The sequence below is a fragment of the Bidens hawaiensis genome, unplaced genomic scaffold (genome assembly GCF_021521415.1).
Source record: "Bidens hawaiensis isolate Kalapana, Puna unplaced genomic scaffold, B.hawaiensis_p1.1 tig00015774_1, whole genome shotgun sequence".
NCBI lineage: Eukaryota > Viridiplantae > Streptophyta > Magnoliopsida > Asterales > Asteraceae > Bidens > Bidens hawaiensis.
Window position 1 is genome coordinate 39,023 of NW_027492408.1, and position 8,315 is coordinate 47,337.

The 8,315-nt window shown below is 39.6% G+C and overlaps 1 pseudogene; it reads left to right on the plus strand.

Moving 5' to 3' along the window:
• Positions 1-570: 570 nt before the first annotated feature.
• Positions 571-671, plus strand: LOC143549755 (small nucleolar RNA R71; annotated as a pseudogene).
• Positions 672-8,315: the final 7,644 nt, after the last annotated feature.

Below are 8,315 nucleotides of genomic sequence, written 5' to 3' on the forward strand. Positions count from 1 at the left end.
TGTTGAACCTTGACCTGAAGACCCACGTTGATTACCACCCGTTCCTTGAAATTGACCTTGATTTCCTTGGTTGAAGTATTGTTGACGGGGGATAAAGGTGGTTTGAGAAGTCCCATGGAAATTTGGATTGAGTTGAGTTGCTTGATTTCCATATCTAAAATTGGGATGATTTCTCAACCCGGGGTGGTAAGTGTTTGAGTTCATATTGAAATTCCGATTACCACCCCCTTGTCCTTGAAGTGCATTCACCTCTTCAACTTGTGCTTGCCCTACCGTACACACATCAGCCCCATGACCCAACTCATTAAAATTGGTATAAACATCAATTCTTTGATTAGTAGTTTGTACGCCCACATCTTCCACGGCATGAACTTGCGGTCTTCCAATTGTCGGCCTTGCTCTTCTTGCAGTTTGAGCCTTTCTCTTTGATGTGACCGACATTTGTTCCAAGAATGCCCAATCGTCTTATTCATAATTGGTACCGAACGTACCGTTTGTGATTGACATCAAATCCCTTTCATCTTCCGCATTTAACCTTCATGAAATGCATTTAACAACTCCCAAAGAGCTATACCATGATGAGGACAATTCTTGATCATCATGTTGAACCTCTCGAATGCTTCATGAAACATTTCACCCGATTGTTGTTGGAAAGACCTCAAACTTCGTCTCGCATCATTAGTCTTTTGGGCCGTGTAAAACTCTTCTAAGAACCTTTGTTGCATCTCGGCCCAAGTATAAATCGATGCGGATGGCAAGGTGTAAAACCATCTCTTCGCCTTATCCTCCAACGAAAATTGAAATAACACCAATTCCACTTCATCTGGTGTAAAAGCTTGACCCCCAATCGTGTTGCAAATGGAGTCATATGCCTCCAAATGAAAATAGGGTTCTTCCGTTGCTAAACCCTTGTACTTTGGTAAACTTTGGAGCGCATTGGTTCTCACTTCAAATGTTCTTCCTTGGTGGTTTTAAGGAGTAACTACCGGAGATGGGTTATTAGTGATGATTGGTCAAAAATGAGCCTCTATTCCCCTAACCATTTCCCTTGCATGTCTTCTTGGTACCCCTAATGGTACTCTTGGTTGACCCATTTGTCGGTAAACGGGCCTTTGTTGCACATTTTGTTGAACTTGCGGTTGGGGATTTGGTTGTTGAAATTGCGGTTGTTATGGAACTTGTTGCAATGGTTGTGGTTGTTGTATTTGATTGACATGTGGTCCACCCCATTGTTGCACTTGTTGTTGCGGTTGAAAATCGGATCCATACCCAAACTGCCCTTGAATTCTAAACTGATTCCCATCAACCCCACTTGCATATCCTTCTTCAAACTCTTCATACCCTTCATTATCATTACCATACCGTCGCCACCCAAACAATTGCGGGCCTGATCTTTGACCCGATGGAATATGAGTTATGGGTGGTGTAAGTCCCGAATCTGGATCACTACAATTATGATATCAACAATCTAGGTGTTGGCGCGGAACTCCAACACCAGATGATCCAAGAACACAAACAAAGCACAAACACGTCAAACACCAGAGTCGCTTCAAAACACACGTTAATATTAACGTCGGGTGCTTAAGCAATAGCAATACAATACTCGTCTAAGAAAATCTTTAGACGGCTAATAACCACGTGAACGAACCGCTAACCCTATACAATGATATCTATATATAGGGAGCTAATATACTAGCCCAACAAAAGCCCAAAGCCCGCCGAGAACCACTAAAGTTCTAGGCTTACATAATATACCCTATCTAAGCCCAACCTACAAGCATAAACCACAAATATAGCCCAACAAGTGGGTCTTGGGTAAAAGTGTATGGTTGTTGATAACGTGGATTTTGTTGAGATTGGAAAGATGATTGTTGTGGTGAGTTAGATGATCGTCCTTGCATAGGCATGAAAGTGGTCAAGGGTGGAAGGTTAGGTGGTGATTGAAAACTAAACACGGTTGAAGTTGGTACATTTGTAGAGGTTGTGGTAGTAATGGGTTCAGTGGATAATGGGTTTTCAGAATTTGTGGATGGTGGCATTGGCGGGACAGTTTGTTCCGAAGCCATGATTGTGGTGTCAGTTGTTCGATTTTTTGTACTTGGAGACCCAATAACCTTGTTTTCCCTTTGCAGAATCCGGTTCTGACGAAAGGTTCTCTCGATTTCAGGATCAAACGCTAACGGTGATGAAGACCGAGAGCGTCTTGTATGCATATACCTGTAAGTACCTGCACACTAACACAACCCGCGTAAAAATGACAATAACAATTTAAATAAAAACTACAAAAATAACACACGTTGCGCATTACTCCCCGACAACGGCGCCAAAATTTGACACAAGGTCGAAGACTCGCGCAAAAATAAACCAAATACAACTAATTAGATAGTGGTAAATGGGTGTCAAACACGAAGAGTTTGTGGAATATGTGTTGCTGAGTAGCTTACGATTAAACTAATATAAATGTAAATGACAAAAAGTAATTTTCAAGTGGGTTTTTGATTAGATTTTATAAACTAAATAAACTAAACGAAGGTTGTAAACAATTGATTAAATGAGCATTCTTCTTGGAGTTTAGTTATTACGCAACTCTTTTGTTTAAGTTCAATGGATAAATCATAATATCTTGATTTCGTGTAAATGTAATTGTTTGTGATTAATCAAGAACTAAGTACTCGGATTCCTAGAACACGAGGTCGTTACTTGGTTAATCAATCAATATAATCTTAACCCTAATTTCTTCTACTAAATCTCAATTGTCAACAACACCAAGAACGTATAGAACGAAATTAGGTTAAACGATATGGACAAATTACAAAAAATCAAACAAACAACGTGATTATATTAATCTAAACGATTCGATAATAAATCCAAGTGCAAGAACAATAAACGAAAAGAGTATTGTAATAACCTTACAACCAAGAGAAATACTAGAAGTTTTAGCAACACATAATTGAAATCATCATACCAAGTTTAATCCGAAGCAATCCAAGATTATGATGTTAATCCTTGATTCAAAACCCTCAAAAACTTGTTCTCAAGCCCCAAAAACACCCCAACAATTGTCTCAAAACGGAATCCTCAAGAATGGATATCCAAAAGTCATTATAACATAAAACTCGAGTTGTAACCGCCACCAGCGTCATAGTCCACGGTAAGCTACGGTAGCCACCGTAGCTTACGTTGGCTTTGAAAACCACTACGCCAAGCTCGATCTGTTTACGCCAGTCTTCTACGTTGGAACCCTACCGTAGCTTACGGTGGCTACCGTAAGCTACGGTAGCTTCAGCTCCAAAATCCTTATTCTTCTTTGACTTGTTGACTGCATTCACCAACTCTCAAATCCTTTGCTCCACTCCATCATAGTTCACTTGAATCACCATTTTTAGCACCTGTACCTGCAAACACGCACCATATACGGTAGTAACCTAGATCATTGAAATAACACGTAAACGCTCATGTTTTGTTTAGAATTACTACAATTAAGGGTGGCTCTATAATCCACCAGTCAATACTTTAGAATCTCGCTTATTTTATTAGAATTTCAGTAACATTGTTATTTCAACTATTTGGACCTAATGTTTTCGCTTATCCTTAATCTCAAGGACTTGTCTATAGATTTTCGTTATTTTTCAATTCTTATAGTTTTAATCTTTCACATAATAATTTATCTTATCCTAACCCACACAATGGGACGGATTATGTGGACCATCCGACGATAAAGGTACTTATGGTAGACACGTAATTATCCAAGTCCTCACATGGAAGACATAATAAGTACGTTGTGTGCAATAACTCATAACCTGGAATGATTTTGAAAGACGGGACAAATGAATTATGATAAGGGCATGGTGGATACGCCGCTGGTACATCATACATATAATTGCCCTTGCCACATTACCATTTGTGGTGTCTTTCGCGCCATTCAAAGATCGATGTTATTGTTTTTATTTTAATTATGTATTTGTAAAATTAAAAAAAAAATTACAACTCCTTGTATTAGTTGTTTTCTTTTAAAATTTTATTTTTATTTTAATTTCAGGACGAAATTTTTAAAAGTTGTGAATCCTATAACATTCGTTACTTTTCAAACTCGAACACCCTACCCATTTCGAATTTCGGTTTTTGGTTATATATATATATATAATATTCTCAAGTTTTGTTTTGTATATTTTATGTGGCATTCGTCATTATTATTCGTATTCGTATTAGTTAAACCGACCGTTATGTCGTTTCAATGTATTCGTAGTATTGTTCATCAATTTTATTTTAATTATGATGATTCATTGTCATGGTTAGTTCATTTCCTATTCGCGTTGTTCATTAACGAAACTTCGAGTTAAACAACGCGAATAGCAAACGTGAGTCGTAGCCTCATAATTGTGTGTGCTTTGTGTACAAAAGTAATATCAAATCACTAAATAATATTTAAGCTACCGCAATCAATCATAAATATTAGGGTGCAAACACGTAAATGCATATCACGTATAGGACCCTAAGCATGCTACTAGATCGTTATATCTAACTACCTATCTTATAGCCTTCAGCTCTGATACCAATTTGTCACACCCCGACCAAAGGCGGAACATGACAAGGCGTCACGTATTAATTGGACAGTAGCTCATGTAAGGCCCCGAACGCCGGGAACCCTACAATTGGTATTCATACAAAACACTTATAAAAATATTTAAACTTGAAAGTAGTTCATTCCAGTAAAACAACCAATTTAGAGTATAATTCAGCGGAAAACATCAATAATAAAATAAGTTCCCAAAACCAATTTAAATGTATTTAAATAAATGTTAAAAAGAAAACGCTTATTATTATTGAAACGTCCGACTAAGCATGCTCTCCACCGTCAAAGTAGCTTCGTGCACGTCCAAGCGGTAATGCATCCACCTCCTATCCTGAAACTTACACTAACATGCACACAAAGTCAGCTTGAGCTGAGTGAGTTCAAGTTTTAATAAATAACATCAATAATAATAATCATAATAGTCATTCCCAAAGGTTTGAAACTATAAAAGGGATACATCAGTTAGGCCATCATCTTCGATAAAGAATCATCCTTATGTATATATAAATATACAAACCAACATATAAACATCATTATAAGTGCATCCCTATATATATATATATATATATATATATATATATATATATATATATACATCCAAGTAATAACATCAGGGTCGAGCAAACGTACAACCCAACACGTAACATCTCATCAACGTATGCAAACACAAAGTAGGCATACGCAACATCCATAGTTGATAACGACTACTAACATCGCCAAATATTGGCCATAGAATAATATATACATACATACATACATACATACATACATACATACATACATACATACATACATACATACTATAACATCCCAAGGCCTACCATATATGAGCAAGCCTATATAAAATAGTTTAAATGTTTCATCAAGTAAAATCGTTCAGGTGTGCATGCTAGCCCAACACTTAAAAAAGAGTTAAAAAGGGGCATCATGAACTCACCTGACACGAGACACGGATTCACCTTGAGCTAGAGAATCCCTAAGTAATCCCAAGACTCAAACACCTGCCGGTTTACATTCAATCAAGACTAATGACATAAAAATGACTCGTTTATCCTACGAGACGTTCTAACAGGGTTCGGGTCACCTAAAGCCTCGACCTCATCAAACTAAATCACAACAGCCCCCGAGGCCTCACATTCACCAAAACGACCCTTAGACACTCCCGGGAGTAAAGAATTCCCAAATTACCCCCGGAAGCACTAGGTGATACTAATACACGCGTTTAAGAGTCGTTTAGGCCATTAACATCCAAATCAGCCCCGTGTGGACCCAACATGATAAAATCACAGCCAACAAGTCCACACGACGCTACACGAGTCCAATGGGTCGGTAATTCGCAAGTACAATGCACCAACTACTCAATAAACGCAATTGCGCGTTGTACCGACCCGTTGGAGTAACCGGCAACCAATTCAGCCCCATAATTTATAAAATTGATTTTTCAACAGCCCGTACATCAAACCAAGTGTCCACGAGTTGAATTGATCGTTAATAACTTCAACCCTCGCGTTAAACGCAGCAAACTACAATCCTAGTCAACCGAACACAATCTTTCAAACAATAATTAGTTGACCAATCTAACGAACCCCAATGAATATGGTTTTTAAATATGATACACTACACATACCTAGGAGGAATTTGGTGCAAAAACATCACTCAAAACAGTCCCGGAAATGCTCAATTGGACAGCCACCCGGTTAGCCTACAACAAGCCATTAATCGATCAATACGCGTGTTATAACGACCAATTATGGTGTAAAAGACTTGGGGAATCTTAGTAGTAACTGTTAATTGATGTTTTACTCTCACGACTTGGCCGGAAAAGGAAAAATCGCAGGTGGGGGGGGGGGCGGCTGAGAAGCTGCTGATCGGAATAGGTATAAGGGTTAGGGTTTTTTTTTTTTATTGTTATAATATAAAAAATAATTCATCCAAGCCCCTCAAATTTGATAGATTTGGCAACTTGAAAGGAAGGATTAGATAACTTAACATACCGGGAAGATGGTCGGGTCAACGAAAGATGTCGGATAACTCCAGAGAAATATACATACTCTACATGCTGAAAATCTTTAAACCGAAAAGTTAGCGGGCGTTACAAGTCCACCCCCCTTACAGTGGGATCCGTCCCTGAATCCCGATGCGACAGGAACAACTGAGGATAGAGTTTCATCATCTCATCTTCGGATTCCCAAGTAGCCTCGGAACCCCTACGGTGCCTCCACTGCACCTTCACCTGCCTAACCACTTTATTCCTCAAACGCCTTTCCTGACAATCAAGAATTGCGACCGGTTCTTCAACGTATTTCAACTTGCTGTCGAGCTCTATATCTTCAAGAGACACATGGGCCTCCTCGTCAGCTAAACATTTCCTCAAGTGGGACACGTGGAAAGTAGGATGAATCCCCGCGAGCTCATCGGGCAACTCCAGTCCTCACCAACACGGGACAATATACGGAACGGACCAATGAACCTCGGGCTAAGCTTCCTCCTCTTACGAAAACGAATAATACCCTTCCAAGGAGAAACTTTCAACATAACCTGGTCCCCAGCCTCAAATACAATAGGTTTTCTTCATTTATCCGCATAGGACTTTTGGCGATCCTGAGCGGCCTTCATAAAAGCCTTTATCTTATCGAGCTTCTCAGTCGTAGCCTCAACCACCTCCAAACTACCCAACTTCTTCTGACCAATGGAACCCCAAAAGAATGGAGTCCTACACCTCCTACCATACAACATCTCAAACGGTGGCATCCCAATCATGGCGTGATAACTGTTATTATACGAGAACTCTACCAACGGTAAGTGACAATCCCAACTACCACCAAAATCGATAACACAAGCCCGCAACATATCCTCAAGAGTCTGAATGGTCCTCTCGGACTGACCATCCGTCTGCGGGTGATTAGCGGTACTGATGAGAAGTTTGATACCCATCTCCTCATGAAAGTTCTTCCAAAACCTGGAGGTAAAACGTGTATTCCTATCCGAAACAATAGATACGGCACCCCTTGCCTAGAAACAATCTCACGAATAAACACATCAGCCAGCTGCTCAGAAATAAATGTTTCTCGAATCGGCAAGAAATGAGTGCTCTTGGTCAATCTATCAACGATTACCCAAATGGTGTCATAACTACCCCTAGGAGTACGAGGCAGTTTAGTCACAAAATCCATCGTAAGATGCTCCCATTTCCACTCAGGTATTTCCAATGGTTGAAGTTTCCCGAACGGCTTCTGGTGCTCGGCCTTAACTTGTAGACATGTCAAACACTTACTCACATACTGAGCCACCTCAAACTTCATCGCAGGCCACCAATAATTCTTTTTCAGGTGTTGGTACATCTTGGTCGCACCCGGATGAATGGAATAGCGTGACTTGTGTGCTTCATCCAAAATTTTACCTCTGAATCCCCCTTACCTCGGTACCCATAAACGCCCATCCTCATACTTCACCCATCACCGACATCTTCCAACAACCTTTTCTGACCCCAAATACGTTCTGACATAATCCATTCCACCTGCAAAGCTTCATTCTGGACGTTGGCTATTTATTTTAAAATATCGGGTTTAAGAATAAGTTGATAAGATTTCACACGAATAGGTTTCGGTTTCTCTTTCCAGCTCAACGCGTCGGCCACCACGTTAGCCTTACCGGGATGGTACATAATCTCAATAATCCTTAATCAATTCCAACCATCGACGCTGTCGCATATGCAATTCCTTTTGTTCAAAGAAATACTTTA